Raw genomic sequence first — 19614 nt, forward strand, 5'->3', positions numbered from 1 at the left:
GTTTACGCTTACATGGAGGCAGCAAAGCTGCAATCCCCTCAAATGCCACAGCCTGCAATTGAGATTTAAACATGGGGTAAAACCCCATCACCCACCCTGAGTGATATAAACAGAGGGGTGACCAACCATAGTGGAAGAGCTAGAACTCAGAGTAGGATTCTGTAAAACATATGCAAGGCAAGAGCTGCACAACTGGGCAGGGGGGCACACCATAACTAACTTACACATAACTAACTTACACAATAAACATTTATCAGTAGGTAATACAATATCTGAAGGCCTCTCCTCAGATATAGGGACATCATTGTTAGCAGGCCCCTCCTGCTCCATATTATGCACAACAGTGAAATTGAGAGATACTTGTATGCAAAAGGCTAACCTGTCTAAATAAGAAACAATGGCCTAGATTTGGAGTTTGGCGGTAGCCGTGAAAACCAGCATTAGAGGCTCCTAATGCTGGTTTTAGGCTACCGCCGGTATTTGGAGTCAGTCAAAAAAGGGTCTAACGCTCACTTTTCAGCCGCGACTTTTCCATACCGCAGATCCCCTTACATCATTTGCGTATCCTATCTTTTCAATGGGATCTTTCTAACTCCGGTATTTAGAGTCGTGTCTGAAGTGAGTGTTAGAAATCTAACGACAAAACTCCAGCCGCAGAAAAAATCAGGAGTTAAGAGCTTTCTGGGCTAATGCCGGTTCATAAATTTCTTAACTACTGTGCTCTAAAGTACACTAACACCCATAAACTACCTATGTACCCCTAAACCGAGGTCCCCCCACATCGCCGATACTCGATTAAATTTTTTTAACACCTACGTTATACTTATGTACCCCTAATCTGCTGCCCCTAACACCGCCGACCCCTGTATTATATTTATTAACCCCTAACCTGCCCCTCACAACGTCGCCGCCAGCTACCTACAATAATTAACCCCTAATCTGCCGACCGCAAAGCGCCGCCACCTACATTATAGCTATGTACCCCTAATCTGCTGCCCCTAACACCGCCGACCCCTATATTATATTTATTAACCCCTAATCTGCCGCCCTCAACGTCGCCTCCACCTGCCTACACTTATTAACCCCTAATCTGCCGACCGGACCGCACCTCTATTATAATAAAGTTATTAACCCCTAATCCGCCTCACTAACCCTATAATAAATAGTATTAACCCCTAATCTGCCCTCCCTAACATCGCCGACACCTAACTTCAAACATTAACCCCTAATCTGCCGACCGGAGCTCACCGCTATTCTAATTAATGTATTAACCCCTAAAGCTAAGTCTAACCCTAACACTAACACCCCCCTAAGTTAAATATAATTTAAATCTAACGAAATTAATTAACTCTTATTAAATAAATTATTCCTATTTAAAGCTAAATACTTACCTGTAAAATAAATCCTAATATAGCTACAATATAAATTATAATTATATTATAGCTATTTTAGGATTTATATTTATTTTACAGGTAACTTTGTATTTATTTTAACCAGGTACAATAGCTATTAAATAGTTAAGAACTATTTAATAGCTACCTAGTTAAAATAATTACAAAATTACCTGTAAAATAAATCCTAACCTAAGTTACAATTAAACCTAACACTACACTATCAATAAATAAATTAAATAAAATACCTACAATTACCTACAATTAAACCTAACACTACACTATCAATAAATTAATTAAATACAATACCTACAAATAACTACAATGAAATAAACTAACTAAAGTACAAAAAATAAAAAAGAACTAAGTTACAAAAAATAAAAAAATATTTACAAACATAAGAAAAATATTGCAATAATTTTAAACGAATTACACCTACTCTAAGCCCCCTAATAAAATAACAAAGACCCCCAAAATAAAAAAATGCCCTACCCTATTCTAAATTACTAAAGTTCAAAGCTCTTTTACCTTACCAGCCCTGAACAGGGCCTTTGCGGGGCATGCCCCAAGAAGTTCAGCTCTTTTGCCTGTAAAAAAAAACATAAAAAAATAACTCCCTCTCTACCGCACTGTCTACCGATAAATTCCATGCTGCAACACTAACATCTATGCTCCCGTTAGTGCACCGATCAAGTATACATGTAACCTGGAGTACTGAGAAACCCTGATCTGAGTAACATACAGGCCGGGCTCCCATAAAACCCCAGTAACCCTGCAGGAGATAAAAAAGTCCCAAATCCCCATTTAAATATGGGAGTGATAAAGTAAAAGGATACACTGTGTTCTCAAATAACCCCAGGGAACCCTCCATGGTCAGCAGGAATGGAGTAGGGGCTTACCAAGTACGACAGCCCAAATACTCACCAAGACAACCTCTGCCTCTAGATAATCCTAAAAGTCAGAAGAATACAGTCAAGGTCTTTGATATAAGACCTGTCTTGTAACTAACAATGTAGTACTTATGAAGACAAGTACATGCATCTAGCAGAACAGGGAGAGACTTAGGAAATTATCAGAGACACCCTTGGCCTGTGAATAGGCAAGATACCATAGGAATGTCCTAAGAGCCCTCACTGTACTCTCACAACCCTTTTTTCAAGGATCTATCCATTGAGAGTGAAAAAATCAGAGAACACTTCTATCCATGCCATCTACTAGACTAGGCAAAGAACTACTGAGAGGGTAGAAAAATTGGAGGGATACGTTAAGCTTGTGTGTAGGGTGACTTTGTCTCCTCCTGGTGGCAATGTGATATAATTCCTAAGTATAAGGATTGTGGACTCTCACTACCATTAGAAAGAAAGCATATACACAGGTTTTAACAGCCATTTGATCACTGTGGTAATAGTGATCACCTGCCATGAATAAATATGAATTTGAGTAGAGTCTCACAGGGGGTCCTATGTGCAGATAAAAGTTATATACATATACCCAAAGGCCTTTATTTACACTATCTTCTTAAAGTTTAGGGGGGGGATACACACTCACACACACTATTGTTGGCAACATTGGAGTCACCCAATATATAAATGCAGAGCTTTACCAACTGACATCTGTAATGGGTTAAAATAAGAAAACATCTTTAAAGAGAGTTACAGGTACAGGAGGAAAAAACAATGGTGGGGTGAGTAGTAACCATTTTATTTTAGTTGTGCCCGGCAGTTTAATGTCCCTTTAATCTCTTAACATTGTACCTTCAAATATTTAGCCTACTGTTCCCTGTTTTCTATTCTCTTCCTTCAAGGTGCACTCCATTTGCCTATTTTTTTGTTTCACATAGACTTATATGCAAACATTAACAATGGTGTTGCCATAGGTGCCTGTCAGATTCTTGCTTTAAAGGGACAGTAAACAGCTTGATATTTTTATATAAAATGTTTAGTTTTGCTCAATAAAACAACTTTGCATTATAGTTTCATCATTTATTTTGCCCCCATTGCATGTAATTTAACTCTGATTGAATTAAAGCCCAGTATCAAAAAAATAAACAGGGGCACTTTAATTCATTAAAGTTTACAAAGATGCTTAGTTGTTAACCCCTTAAGGACCGGACTGTTTTTGGCTATATTGTACGTTATGGACCAGGGCTGTTTTAACACTTTTGTGGTGTTTGTGCTTAGCTGTAATTTTCCTCTCTCTCATTTACTGTTCCAACAAAATTATATTTTTTTTTTCAGGACAAGAAGGGCTTTCTTTACATACCCTTATTTGTATCATGTCATATAATTTACTGTAAAAAAAAAAAAAATGGTGAAAAACTGAAAAAAACAACAACATGTTGTTTGACTTTTATTTATCTACAAAAGCTAATAAAAAAATCTGCTAAATAGATTACAAATTTTGACCTGAGTTTAAAAACACCCAGTGTTTACATGCTTTTTTTTCCTGCAAGTTATAGGGCTATAGTAGGACATTGCTGTTTCAAAATATAGGCCTAGATTTAGAGTTCTGCTTTAGCCGTCAAAAGCAGCGTTAAGGGGTCCTAACGCTGCTTTTGGCTGCCCGCTGGTATTTAGAGTCAGGCAGGAAAGGGTCTAACGCTCACTTTCAAGCCGCGACTTTTCCATACCGCAGATCCCCTTACGCCAATTGCGTATCCTATCTTTTCAATGGGATCTTCCTAACGCTGGTATTTAGAGTCTTGGCTGAAGTGAGCAGTAGAGCCTCTACCGACAAGACTCCAGCCGCAAAAAAAAGTCAGTAGTTAAGAGCTTTATGGGCTAACGCCGGTTTATAAAGCTCTTAACTACTGTGCTCTAAAGTACACTAACACCCATAAACTACCTATGTACCCCTAAACCGAGGTCCCCCCACATCGCCGCCACTATAATAAATATTTTTAACCCCTAATCTGCCGACCGTACACCGCCGCCACCTACATTATCCCTATGAACCCCTAATCTGCTGCCCCTAACATCGCAGACACCTACATAATATTTATTAACCCCTAATCTGGCCCCCCCCAACGTCGCCGCCATCTAACTACACTTATTAACCCCTAATCTGCCGACCGGACCTCGCCGCTTCTCTAATAAAGTTATTAACCCCTAAACCGCCTCACTCCCGCCTCGCAAACCCTATAATAAATAGTACTAACCCCTAATCTGCCCTCCCTAACATCACCGACACCTAACTTCAAGTATTGACCCCTAATCTGCCCACCGGACCTCGCCGCTACTCTAATAAATGTATTAACCCCTAAAGCTAAGTCTAACCCTAACCCTAACCCTAACACCCCCCTTAAATTAAATATAATTTTAATCTAACAAAATAAATTAAATCTTATTAACTAAAGGATTCCTATATAAAACTAAATACTTACCTGTAAAATAAACCCTAATATAGCTACAATATAACGAATAATTATATGAGCTATTTTAGGATTTATATTTATTTTACAGGCAACTTTGTATTTATTTTAACTAGGTACAATAGCTATTAAATAGTTATTAACTATTTAATAGCTACCTAGTTAAAATAATTACAAAATTACCTGTAAAATAAATCCTAACCTAAGTTACAATTAAACCTAACACTACACTATCAATAAATTAATTAATTAAATAAAGTACCTACAATTACATACAATTAAATAAACTAAACTAAATTACAAAAAATAAAAAAAGATTACAAAAATATTAGGCTAATTACACCTACTCTAAGCCCCCTAATAAAATAAAAAAGCCCCCCAAAATAATAAAGGTCCCTACCCTATTCTAAATTAAAAAGTAACCAGCTCTTTTACCAGCCCTTAAAAGGGCTTTTTGCGGGGCATGCCCCAAAGTAATCAGCTCTTTTGCCTGTAAAAAAAAATACAACCCCCCCCAACATTAAAACCCACCACCCACATACCCCTACTCTAACTCAAACCCCCCTTAAATAAACCTAATACTACCCCCCTGAAGATCTCCCTACCTTGAGTCGTGTTCACCCAGCCGGGCACCGATGGACCAAAAGAGGACATCCGAAGCGGCAGAAGTCTTCATCCTATCCGGGCAGAAGAGGACATCTGGACTGGCAGACATCTTCATCCAAACGGCATCTTCTATCTTCATCCATCCGACGAGGAGCGGCTCCATCTTCAAGACCTCCGGCGTGGAACATCATTCTTCACCGACGACTAGACGACGAATGACGGTTCCTTTAAATGACGTCATCCAAGATGGCGTCCCTCGAATTCCGATTGGCTGATAGGATTCTATCAGCCAATCGGAATTAAGGTAGGAAAAATCTGATTGGCTGATTAAATCAGCCAGTCAGATTCAAGTTCAATCTGATTGGCTGTTCCGATCAGCCAATAGAATGCAAGCTCAATCTGATTGGCTGATTCAATCAGCCAATCAGGTTTTTCCTACCTTAATTCCGATTGGCTGATAGAATCCTATCAGCCAATCGGAATTCGAGGGACGCCATCTTGGATGACGTCATTTAAAGGAACCGACATTCGTCGTCTAGTCGTCGGTGAAGAAGGATGTTCCGCGCCGGAGGTCTTGAAGATGAAGAAGCTCCTCGTCGGATGGATAAAGATAGAAGATGCCGCTTGGATGAAGATGTCTGCCGGTCCAGATGTCTTCTTCTGCCCAGATAGGATGAAGACTTCTGCTGCTCCGGATGTCCTCTTTTGGTCCATCGGTGCCCGGCTGGGTGAACACGACTCAAGGTAGGGAGATCTTTTGGGGGGTAGTGTTAGGTTTATTTAAGGGGGTTTGGGTTAGAGTAGGGGTATGTGGGTGGTGGGTTTTAATGTTGGGGGGGTTGCATTTTTTTACAGGCAAAAGAGCTGATTACTTAGGGGCATGCCCCGCAAAAAGCCCTTTTAAGGGCTGATAAAAGAGCTGATTACTTTTTAATTTAGAATAGGGTAGGGACCTTTATTATTTTGGGGGGCTTTTTTATTTTATTAGGGGGCTTAGAGTAGTTGTAATTAGCCTAATATTCTTGTAATCTATTTTTATTTTTTGTAATTTAGTGTTTGTTTGTTTTTTTGTAATTTAGTTTAGTTTATTTAAATGTATGTAATTGTAGGTAATTTCTTTAATTAATTTATTGATAGTGTAGTGTTCGGTTTAATTGTAACTTAGGTTAGGATTTATTTTACAGGTAATTTTGGTAATTATTTTAACTAGGTAGCTATTAAATAGTTAATAACTATTTAATAGCTATTGTACCTAGTTAAAATAAATATAAAGTTGCCTGTAAAATAAATATAAATCCTAAAATAGCTACAATATAATTATTCGTTATATTGTAGCTATATTAGGGTTTATTTTACAGGTAAGTATTTAGTTTTAAATAGGAATACTTTAGTTAATAAGATTTAATTTATTTCGTTAGATTAAAATTATATTTAATTTAGGGGGGTGTTAGGGTTAGGGTTAGACTTAGCTTTAGGGGTTAAAACATTTATTAGAGTAGAGGCGAGGTCCGGTTGGCAGATTAGGGGTTAATCCTTGAAGTTAGGTGGCGGCGATGTTAGGGAGGGCAGATTAGGGGTTAATACTATTTATTATAGGGTTTGCGAGGCGGGAGTGCGGCGGTTTAGGGGTTAATAACTTTATTAGAGTAGCAGCGAGGTCCGGTCGGCAGATTAGGGGTTAATAAGTGTAGTTAGGTGGCAGCGACATTGGGGGGGCAGATTAGGGGTTAATAAATATTATGTAGGTGTCGGCGATGTTGGGGGCAGCAGATTAGGGGTTCATAGGGATAATGTAGGTGGCGGCGGTGTCCGGAGCGGCAGATTAGGGGTTAATTGTGTAATGCAGGTGTCAGCGATAGCGGGGGCGGCAGATTAGGGGTTAATGAGTGTAAGGTTAGGGGTGTTTAGACTCGGGGTTCATGTTAGGGTGTTAGGTGCAGACTTAGAAAGTGTTTCCCCATAGGAATCAATGGGGCTGCGTTGGGAGCTTAACGCTGCTTTTTTGCAGGTGTTAGGTTTTTTTCATCCCAAACTGCCCCATTGTTTCCTATGGGGGAATCGTGCACGAGCACGTTTTGCCAACTTACCGCTACCATAAGCAACGCTGGTATTGAGAGTTGAAGTGGCGGTACATTCGGCGCAACGCACCCTTTTTGGAGCCTAACGCAGCCCCTCAGACAACTCTAAAAACCAGCGTTGTCTTAAGGGTGCGTTGGGAAAAAAGCTGCGTTAGCTATGCGGGTCTTTACCGACAAAACTCTAAATCTAGACGATATATTTTTAAAATTTATCAATAGTGACATTGTAACACTGTTATAGATCTCTGAATCACACCCCGCATGTACATATTTTTTTAAAGTAGACAACCCAGGGTATTCATCTAAGGATATTTTGACACTTTCTATGCATTTAGGTCATTTATTTGTTTGATTTTTTTTCACATACATTGCAATTCAGGTATAAATTCACAGATTCTGTTATGTGTTGCTGCCGAAATACACACTAATATGTGTCCATGAATATCTGCTGATTACAGTGATTCCACCCATGCATAGGTTTGTTGCGTTGTTTGGGGGCTAAAAGGCAACATATGGCAGGTGCTCATATCTGTTTTCCAACTTGGAATTTTGACATGTAGTCAACCTGCGCCCATGTCCTATTTGGGACATTTTTTAAACTGCCCAATGTATTTTACCCCCATAAAACCATATATTTTTGAAAAGTAGACAACCCAGGGTATTTCAAATGGTGGTAGTTTAACACTTTTCATGCACTGAATTTACCACCAGCCTTTGTCAAACATTTTGGTAGTAATTCTTTTTGTGTTTTTTTCACACACATTGTACTTTAGGCATGAATTAACAGATCCTGTTATGTGTCACTGTCGAACAACACCCCAATATGTGTTCAGCAACATCTTCTGAGTATAGTGATACAACCCCTGCATGGGTTTGTCGGGTTGTTTAGGGGCTAAAAGGCCACATTTGGCAGGTGCTCATATCTGTTTTTTAACTTGGAATTTTGATGTAGTCAACTTGCGCCCATGTCCTATTTGGGACATTTTTTAAGCTGGCCAATGTATTTTATCCCCATCAAACCATATATTTTTGAAGAGTAGACAACCCAGGGTATTTCAAATGGTGGTATTTTAACATTTTTCATGCACTTATATTACCACCATCCTTTGTCAAACTTTTGGGTAGTAATTTTTGTGTGTTTTTTCACACACATTGTACTTTAGGCATGAATTAACAGATCCTGTTATGTGTCACTGCCAAACAACACCCCAATATGTGTTAAGCAACATCTTCTGAGTACAGTGATACTACCCATGCATGGGTTTGTAAGGTTGTTTGGGGGTTAAAAGGCCATGTTTGGCAGGTGCGCATATCAGTTTTCCAACTTGGAATTTTGACATGTAGTCAACCTGCGCCCATGTCCTATTTGGGACATTTTTGAAGCCGGCCAATTTATTTTACCCCCCCATCAAACCATATATTTTTGAAAAGTAGATAACTCAGGGTAATTCAAATGTTGGTATTTTAACACTTTTCATGCACTGATATTACCACCAGCCTTTGTCGAACTTTTGGGTAATATTGTTTTGTGTTTTTTTCCACACACATTGTACTTTAGGCATGAATTAACAGATCCTGTTATGTGTCACTGTCAAACAACAGCCCAATATGTGTTCAACAACATCTCCTGAGTACAGTGATTCCACCCATGCATAGGTTTGTCAGGTTGTTTGAGGGCTTTAAGGCCACCTTTGGCAGGTGCGCATATCTGTTTTCCAACTTGTAATTTTGACATGTAGTCAACCTGCGCCCATGTCCAATTTGGGACATTTTTTAAGCCAACCAATGTATTTTACCCATATCAAACCCTATATTTTTGAAAAGTAGATAATCCATGGTATTTCAAATGGTGGTATTTTAACACTTTTCATGCACTGATTCTACCACCAGCCTTTGTCAAACTTTTGCATAGTAATTTTTGTGTGTTTTTTTTACACACATTGTACTTTAGGCATGAATTAACAGATTCTGAACAAAACCCCAATATGTGTTAAGCAGCATCTCCTGACTACAGTGATACCACCCATGCATGGGTTTGTCAGGTTGTTTGCAGGTTAAAATGCCACTTTTGCATATTTTTGCATCCCCCAGTTAATGTTAACATCATTAAAGTATATATTTTTATAAAGTAGACATGCCAGGGTATTGTATATGGGGTATTTTAACTTTCTTCCCCCAACCATTGTGCTAATAAAATTTCAGAGAAAGTGCATGGTTGTCATTTTTGAATTCTGATTTTTGATTTTAGCCAGCCGGTTATATGTTACTGCCAGAAAATGTTTGTACTTTTTTAACTTTAAAGAACAAATGTGCAGGTATGAAATGCACCTTTAGCAGCAATCTCTAAACTAACTCCTGCAAAAAGAATCTAACTGGACATTTGGGGGAAGGAAACTGACTTACTAAAATTTGCCGCTTTCAAAAGATACAAAGTAAAAAAATGAGTAACAAGTATTATAAAAAGGTATATTCTGTGTGGAAGAGCTTAAAATAAGTTCCAATACACAGTCCAGGTTTTGAAGGGTAATCGGGACAGTAAAAGGGGGTGTCTGTCCTTTTCCCTTTTTTGGTAACAGACTCAGCAACGTTTCCAGGGATTGGCTTTTTTTTCAGTTGGAGGTATCTTGAAAATGAAATGTGTAGCCCCAATTCTGGACTCCTATAGCACTGTTGTTGGAACTTGACCATCTTCATAAATTATTGTTGAAATCAGCTTGAGCTGAAATTGGAGAAAGGTTGTTCTTCCTGGATTCATTTTTTTAAAAAGTAAAAATGAATTGTGCGTTGCTATTTGCATAAGATAGATAGCCACCTTTTTATACCAGGCTTTTGTTTTTCTTAAGATCAGATATGGCTGCATCAACTGATCAGCCAAATCAACAACCCCCCATGTGCCTGTTATAAGCCCTGATGCAAACAGGTTTGGTCTGCATTCTACCTCGGACAGTGACGTCTGACATTGTTTTGTCGTGGATGGTGGTTATCATGTTAACACTTCCTGTCCTTAAATTTTATTGCTAACACTTCAACTTTGCTCAGAGCTTTGCATTCTCCTTTATTTAATTTGGCCTGTATGAGAGGTCTGGGGAAATCTTTGGAATTTCTTTGCACAGTGCCGCAGACCAGTGTCTGCAAACCATAAACTGTTTGAAACAAACCGACACTGCTATAGAAATTGTCCACATAAAGGTGGTAACCTTTATTGAACAAGGGAATCAATAGGTCCCAAACAATTTTCCCACTTGTCCCCAGAAAGTCAGGACAGACAGGAGGGTTCAGTTGACAATCTTTCCCCTCATATATGCGATAAACAAATGTATAGCCAGTTTTGCTCTCGCAAAGTTTATAGAATTTTACACCATATCTAGAGTGCTTTGAGGGGATGTACTGTTTGATTGATAATCTCCCTTTGTATTTCATTAACAATTAATCAACCAATATATTTTGTTGGGGGGTATAAACTTCAGAAAATCTATTTTGAAGATGGTCTACCAGTGGGTGTATTTTATAAAGCCTATCATATTGGGGTGATCTCTGGGATGACAGAGGGTATTGTCATTGAAGTGTAAAAAGCGGAGCAGCAACTCATATCTTGCTCTAGACATGGTTTGCGAGTACACTGGGTTAGAACAGATAGGGTTGGTGCTCCAGTAAGAACTAATTGATGGCTTCTTTATAACTTTATAATCCCCATGAGCATAGTAAGAGCCCATATTTTTTTCAGTTTAGGGACATCTGTGGGATGCCAATCATGTTCCCTGACTACATAGCTACCAGGATTGGTATTAAAAAAATGGGTAGCATATAGATTAGTCTGGGAAGCAATCTATTCCCAAATGGTATCCCCTAAAAATAACTCCATATATTGCATAGGGGAGAAGTCATGTACATTGACATTAATGCCTGCGTTGGCACTAAAAGGGGGGATGTTGGGCTCAGCTAACTGTGGAGGTATCCACTCCTCCTCCACATTCAGCGTAGTAGGGGAAGCACAGCTTATTTTTGCAGCCGGCTCACACACAGATGTGTCACTAGACGTGTCAGAAAACTGACCTGGATCAAAATCGGACGCTGTGTCAGTGGCATCAGAGTCTGATGCCAAGAAGGCATATGCCTCCTCCAAACTGTACATGCACTGCATATTTCACCAACACACTACCTAACTAACTACCTATCTAACTGACTAAACTAACAAATTACTAACACAAAATTTATTTATTTTTTACAATCTACCTAACCCTATGCTAAAATGACTAAAACTACCTAATACACAGCTTTTTAACAAAAAATAACCCTTAACCCCTTAATGACCGAGGACGTGCAGGGTACGTCCTCTAAAAAAAGGCAGTTAACGCCTGAGGACGTACCCTGCACGTCCTCAGTCTGGAAAGCAGCTGGAAGCGATCCTGCTCGCTTCCAGCTGCTTTCCGGTTATTGCAGTGATGCCTCGACATCGAGGCATCCTGCAATAACACTTTCTGGCCATCCGATGCAGAGAGAGCCACTCTGTGGCCCTCTCTGCACCGGACATCGATGGCCGGTATCGTTGGTGGGTGGGAGCCGACTTGGGAGGCGGGTGGGCGGCCATCGGTGAGATCTGGAAGGAGGAGGGGGGCGGGATCGGGGGCGGAGCCTTCGGGGGCGCGCACGGGCGCGCGCGCGTGCACGGTGGGGGGCGGGCGGGCGCGTGCAGGGGGCGGGAGCGGGTGGGAACCGCTACACTACAGAAAAAAAGTAAAGAGTAAAGTGTATAAAAAAATGAAATAAACATTTTTTAAAAAAAGCATTTAAGCGATCTGGAAGGGGTGGGGGGTTGGTATTGGGGGGGGGGAAGCTACACTACAGAAAAAGGATTTTTTTTTAATAAAAAAAACATATTTTCACTAAAATGGGTACTGGCAGACAGCTGCCAGTACCCAAGATGGCGCACATTAAGTCAGAGGGGGAGGGTTAGAGAGCTGTTGGGTGGGGGATCAGTGAGGTTGGGGGCTAAGGGGGATCCTACACAGAAGCATATGTAAATATGCTAAAACAAAATGCACAAAAATGCACAAATTTTCCTTTTATTTTAGTACTGGCAGAGTTTCTGCCAGTACTTAAGATGGCGGGGACATTTGTGGGGTAGGGGAGGGAAGAGAGATGTTTGGGAGGGATCAGGGGGTCTGATGTTTCAGGTGGGAGGCTGATCTCTACACTAAAGCTAAAATTAACCCTGCAAGCTCCCTACAAGCTACCTAATTAACCCCTTCACTGCTAGCCATAATACACGTGTGATGCACAGCGCCATTTAGCAGCATTCTAATTACCAAAAAGCAACGCCAAAGTCATATATGTCTGCTATTTCTGAACAAAGGGGATCCCAGAGAAGCATTTACAACCATTTGTGCCATAATTGCACAAGCTGTTTGTAAATGATTTCAGTGACAAACCTAAAATTGTGAAAAATGTAATGTTTTTTTTAATTTGATCGCATTTGGCGGTGAAATGGTGGCATGAAATATACCAAAATGGGCCTAGATCAATACTTGGGGTTGTCTACTACACTACACTAAAGCTAAAAATACCCCAAAAAGCTCCTTACATGCTCCCTAATTAACCCCTTCACTGCTGGGCATAATACACGTGTGGTGCGCAGTGGCATTTAGCGGCCTTCTAATTACCAAAAAGCAATGCAAAAGCCATATATGTCTGCTATTTCTGAACAAAGGGGATCCCAGAGAAGAATTTACAACCATTTATGCCATAATTGCACCAGCAGTTTGTAAATAATTTCAGTGAGAAACTGAAAGTTTGTGAAAAAATTTGTGAAAAAGTGAACAATTTTTTGTATTTGATCGCATTTGGCGGTGAAATGGTGGCATGAAATATACCAAAATGGGCCTAGATCAATACTTTGGGATGTCTTCTAAAAAAAAATATATATATGTCAATGGATATTCAGGGATTCCTGAAAGATATCAGTGTCCCAATGTAACTAGCGCTAATTTTGAAAAAAAAATGTTTTGAAAATAGCAAAGTGCTACTTGTATTTATGGCCCTATAAGTTACAAAAAAAGCAAAGAAGATGTAAACATTGGGTATTTCTAAACTCAGGACAAAATTTAGAAACTATTTAGCATGGGTGTTTTTTGGTGGTTGTAGATATGTAACAGATTTTGGGGTTCAAAGTTAGAAAAAGTGTTTTTTTTTCCATTTTTCCTCATATTTTATAATTTTTTTTATAGTAAATGATAAGATATGATGAAAATAATGGTATTTTTAGAAAGTCCATTTAATGGCGAGAAAAACGGTATATAATATGTGTGGGTACAGTAAATGAGTAAGAGGAAAATTTCAGCTAAACACAAACACTGCAGAAATGTGAAAATAGCCTTGGTCCCAAACGGACAGAAAATGGAAAAGTGCTCTGGTCACTAAGGGGTTAAGGGCAAAAATAAATAAATACAGACAGTACAAATGCACTGCTGTAACAGAATTTGGCAGGGAAAGGGGTTAAAAAGGAATTGTATTGATTTTTGACACTTTTGACACTTTTTTTCACAGGTTCTGGAACACTTCTGGCAACAAACTATCACCGATCTCTGTCTTTCTCCCTCTCAAAACACTACAGAGGAGAGAGGGGTAGAGATCACTGTCAAAGTGAGTGTTTGTAACACCCACTTTGACAGCAGCCAATAATGAGCAATCAAGTGTCGCTCAAACATAATTGGCTGTTAGTATCTGCCTTTAATGCCTGGCAGATAGTAACAGCGATATTTCAGCGAAAGCGATCTCTGATCGCTCTTGCTGCTCGTTTTAAGTCATGACTGTTCAGGACCGTCATCAGTCCTCAAGGGGATGTTTCTAATGATGGTCCTGAAGTGTCATCAGTCCTTAAGGGGTTAAAATGCTTAATATCATGCTTTCTTTAGCATATGGATAACAAATCCGACTTCCTCCAGCCATTGTGTGCCCTCTTTGGTGTCCAGCTTGTGTACCAATGAGTCTGTATTATAAGAAAAAGAAAAATAGAATTTATGTAAAAAAACTGATACATATTAAAAAATGTTTAGCAGTTTTTGTCTTTGCCGCAATCAAAATAGTCATAACTAGAAAATGGGAGCAGGTTAATCTTCCCTTGTTTGCAGATGTTATTAATGGGGTGAATTACATTGCCAAAATGGAAAAGGGTTTTTACAAAGCCAAAGACAGGCTAGAATCCTATTGGGTTATCTAGCTACATCAAAATGGTTAAGGTAGGGTGGTGATATGTTATTGTGAGGTGCTTTCCCTTTCCCCCCTTTTTTGATTCTTTCCCTCTTTCTATTCGTCTATTACACACCTATGGATCATAGTTATATTGTATGTTACAGCTTGTACGTGGTCTCAAAAATATTACTCAACTACTAGAACCAGGTACTTGTATTGTTAAAACTTTTGGACAAATTAGAAGGGAATTTGAGCTCCCAAATCATAATTTTTATGCATATCTCCAGATCAGACATTATATTCTGCATGGGATACAAGAGCTGAATATTGGTCGAGAGCTAGGAATAATTGAAACAGCTATCATTATGTTCAAAAATGGATATCATTCAATCTCTAGTTGGTATAAGATGATTATGTTAAAACAGGGCCAGCAAACCCTGGAATTAATTTTATCTAAATGGCAGAGACTGCTTCAAGAGGTAGAAACAGAGGATATCAAATTAAGTATTCAATTAGTAGGTAGTAATAACACGACATGGAAAGAATCTCATAGTAAACTCTTAAATCTCTCTTACATCTCCCCGGCAATCCTAGCTAAATGGGATAAAAAATGCGCAGGTAACTGTTTCCATTGTAAATATCCGAAGGCAGATATTCTACACTGCTTTTGGTTCTGCCAAAAGATTAGTAGATTCTGGAATAGATTTAATTTCTGGGCAAACAAATTTACAGACCAGAAGGTGATATTTTCCCCAAAAATTATTATTTTTCTTTATAACCCACTATCCCAAGAGTTAAGGAAGGACCAAGCTTTTATCAATACCACTATATTGGTGGCTAGGAACTTAATATTGCAACATTGGAAGGCAGGTAAACCACCTAGTATTGCAAAATTTGTTCAGGACCGTCATCAGTCCTGAAGGGGATGTTTCTAATGATGGTCCTGAAGTGTCATAAGTCCTTAAGGGGTTAAAATGCTTAATATCATGCTTTCTTTAGCATATGGATAACAAATCCAACTTCCTCCAACCATTGTGTGCCCTCTTTGGTGTCCAGCTTGTGTACCAATGAGTCTGTATTATAAGAAAAAGAAAAATAGAATTTATGTAAAAAAACTGATACATATTAAAAAATGTTTAGCAGTTTTTGTCTTTGCCGCAATCAAAATAGTCATAACTAGAAAATGGGAGCAGGTTAATCTTCCCTTGTTTGCAGATGTTATTAATGGGGTGAATTACATTGCCAAAATGGAAAAGGGTTTTTACAAAGCCAAAGACAGGCTAGAATCCTATTGGGTTATCTAGCTACATCAAAATGGTTAAGGTAGGGTGGTGATATGTTATTGTGAGGTGCTTTCCCTTTCCCCCCTTTTTTGATTCTTTCCCTCTTTCTATTCGTCTATTACACACCTATGGATCATAGTTATATTGTATGTTACAGCTTGTACGTGGTCTCAAAAATATTACTCAACTACTAGAACCAGGTACTTGTATTGTTAAAACTTTTGGACAAATTAGAAGGGAATTTGAGCTCCCAAATCATAATTTTTATGCATATCTCCAGATCAGACATTATATTCTGCATGGGATACAAGAGCTGAATATTGGTCGAGAGCTAGGAATAATTGAAACAGCTATCATTATGTTCAAAAATGGATATCATTCAATCTCTAGTTGGTATAAGATGATTATGTTAAAACAGGGCCAGCAAACCCTGGAATTAATTTTATCTAAATGGCAGAGACTGCTTCAAGAGGTAGAAACAGAGGATATCAAATCAAGTATTCAATTAGTAGGTAGAAATAACACGACATGGAAAGAATCTCATAGTAAACTCTTAAACCTCTCTTACATCTCCCCGGCAATCCTAGCTAAATGGGATAAAAAATGCGCAGGTAACTGTTTCCATTGTAAATATCCGAATGCAGATATTCTACACTGCTTTTGGTTCTGCCAAAAGATTAGTAGATTCTGGAATAGATTTAATTTCTGGGCAAACAAATTTACAGACCAGAAGGTGATATTTTCCCCAAAAATTATTATTTTTCTTTATAACCCACTATCCCAAGAGTTAAGGAAGGACCAAGCTTTTATCAATACCACTATATTGGTGGCTAGGAACTTAATATTGCAACATTGGAAGGCAGGTAAACCACCTAGTATTGCAGAATTTGTTCAAAAAATGTATTTACAAATCACTATAGAGCAACATCAATTGGAACCACGTAGTGAAAAACAATTCAGAACTTTCTTTCAAAAATGGCTAAGTTTAATAGAGTCGGGTTCCCTGGCATTGCAATTACAGATTATTTACCTCCTACGTAAATCCACGTTTTTTGACATAGCAATAGTGGAGGGGTTTCTCCCACCACAGTGGGCAAGGTCAAGGTAAAGGGAGGAGAGCTGGGTGAGCAGGGGGGGCTGGAGTGTTCTTTTTTTTTGTTTGTTTCTTTTATGTTCTTTCTCCCTTTTTCTTTCTTTCTTATCTCTTTCTTCCTTTTTTCCCCAATGTTTAGTTGTATAGTCAGATAAGAGGTCATGATCTAGGTTTCACCTAGAGTAATTGATGGTCTCATCTAGCTACAAGAAGAAGGGGAGAGAGGGGGAAGGGAAGAGACAAGGAAGGAATTATGATTTATCCAATTAATAGTCAGATAGCTTTATAGGTATAAGATACCCAAAAAAGCCGAATATATAACCAAGTTATCCCTCTGTGTAGGAGAAGGGTAACAAACACATGAGGGGGTTAGGGGATAATGTCGTATTAATACAATAGGAAAGCTCAAATTAGTATAGAGATATGGTAGTGTCTATAGAATCCTCCAAGTAACTGCTATCCAGTCACATCTTTACTAGGTAAACGAAGATCATATCACCAGAATTTGAGCAGGTAGGGATGTTGTGTTACTTTGGTTATCTGACATTGTTTGGTTGACAAATATATAGAGATGATTTAAATAAGACTGTATTAGGACGATAGAATGTAGTCTGGCTCAAGAAACACTGTATAAGTAATACAGGGGTATTTTTTTTTATTTTTTTTTCTTTCTTTTCTTTTCTTTCAATTTTATTATATTATTTGAAAATCTCAGCAATATAATGTTAGAATATAATGACACGCCGGTTCGGTGTCACTGGTAAATTTGAAGGTATATACAAAGTAATCGTACCATTACTTTTTTTTTTTTCTTATCGCTTTTGTTATCATGGTTGGCGAGGCGTTGACTTTGTATGATCCATTCCTGTATCTAAAATAAAAAAAAACAAAACAAAAAAAAAACCCTATGCTAAAATGACTAAAACTACCTAATACACAGCTTTTTAACAAAAAATAACCCTTAAGGGCAAAAATAAATAAATACAGACAGTACAAATGCACTGCTGTAACATAATTTGGCAGGGAAAGGGGTTAAAAAGGAATTGTATTGATTTTTGACACTTTTGACACTTTTTTTCACAGGTTCTGGAACACTTCTGGCAACAAACTATCACTGATCTCTGTCTCTATCCCTCTCAAAACACTACAGAGGAGAGAGGGGCAGATATCACTGTCAAAGTGAGTGTTTGTAACACCCACTTTGACAGCAGTCAATAATGAGCAATCAAGTGTCGCTCAAACATATTAATTGGCTGTTAGTATCTGCCTTAAATGCCTGGCAGATAGTAACAGCGATATTTCGGTGAAAGCGATCTCTGATTGCTCTCGCTGCTCGTTTTAAGTCATGATGTTTCAGGACTGTCATCAGTCCTCAAGGGGATGTTTCTGATGATGGTCCTGAAGTGTCATCGGTCTTTAAGGGGTTAAAATGCTTAACTCTGCCCGCATCTCATGCTTTCTTTAGCATATGGATAACAAATCTGACTTCCTCCAACCATTGAGTGCCCTCTTTGGTGTCCAGCTTGTGTACCAATGTGTCTGTATTATAAGAAAAATAAAAATAGAATTTATGTAAAAAAACTGATACATATAAAAAAATGTTTAGCAGTTTTTGTCTTTGCCGCAACCAAAATAGTCATAACTAGAAAATGGGAGCAGGTTAATCTTCCCTTGTTTGCAGATGTTATTAATGGGGTGAATTACATTGCCAAAATGGAAAAGAGTTTTTACAAAGCCAAAGACAGGCTAGAATCCTATAGGGTTATCTAGCTACATCAAAATGGTTAAGGTAGGGTGGTGATATATTATTGTGAGGTGCTTTCCCTTTCCCCCCTTTATTGATTCTTCCCCTCTTTCTACTCGTCTGTTACACACCTGTGGATCATAGTTATATTGTATGTTACAGATAACCTTATGCTTGCAGAAAGACATATGCTATTTTACACTTTACCAGTTGTATTTCCCAGCATCTAGCCAATAGGATTTGTACTATTAGGTTTAAACATTACCTTTTCTTATATCTAAAAATATTACCATGCAATTATACTATAAAAAGAAAAACACATAACTCGAAAAAAATTGATACATGTTTTAATGCTTTACTGTTAGTCACTCTTTTACAATGTATACTAGTGTACCATTAGTGATTCTTTGTTGGATTTTCTTTCTTTCTTCTTTCTTTCATGTGAACATTGGGCCGGACATTGTTTATTGTATGCCTATTTATGTAAGCTTCAGATGCTCATTTGGATAAGGGCTTTCATCTTAAGGACGCTTTCCAGACGTCTGTTTATGAGTCTTACATCTTCTTTTCTCCCGCTTGAAAACCAGAGAATCCAAGTTATATATTGTACCCCTACAACAAAAACAATAAAAACTATTAAAATAAATAAATAAATAAATAAAAAACCCTGATACATATATAAGCAAACCTTATATAAAAGAAACACTGCTTGCCTGGCTAGGATCTCAATCCATACTTTTACTGTAAATAAAGAAAAATAGTCATATACGTCTTATATACATCTCTTTAAAGATTTTATACGACCAATATTTATAGCATTTTATGCTGCTAACTTATTTTTCTATATAGCCTGGCCAGTTA

This window comes from Bombina bombina, chromosome 4, assembly GCF_027579735.1.
Source record: "Bombina bombina isolate aBomBom1 chromosome 4, aBomBom1.pri, whole genome shotgun sequence".
In the NCBI taxonomy this organism is placed as follows: domain Eukaryota; kingdom Metazoa; phylum Chordata; class Amphibia; order Anura; family Bombinatoridae; genus Bombina; species Bombina bombina.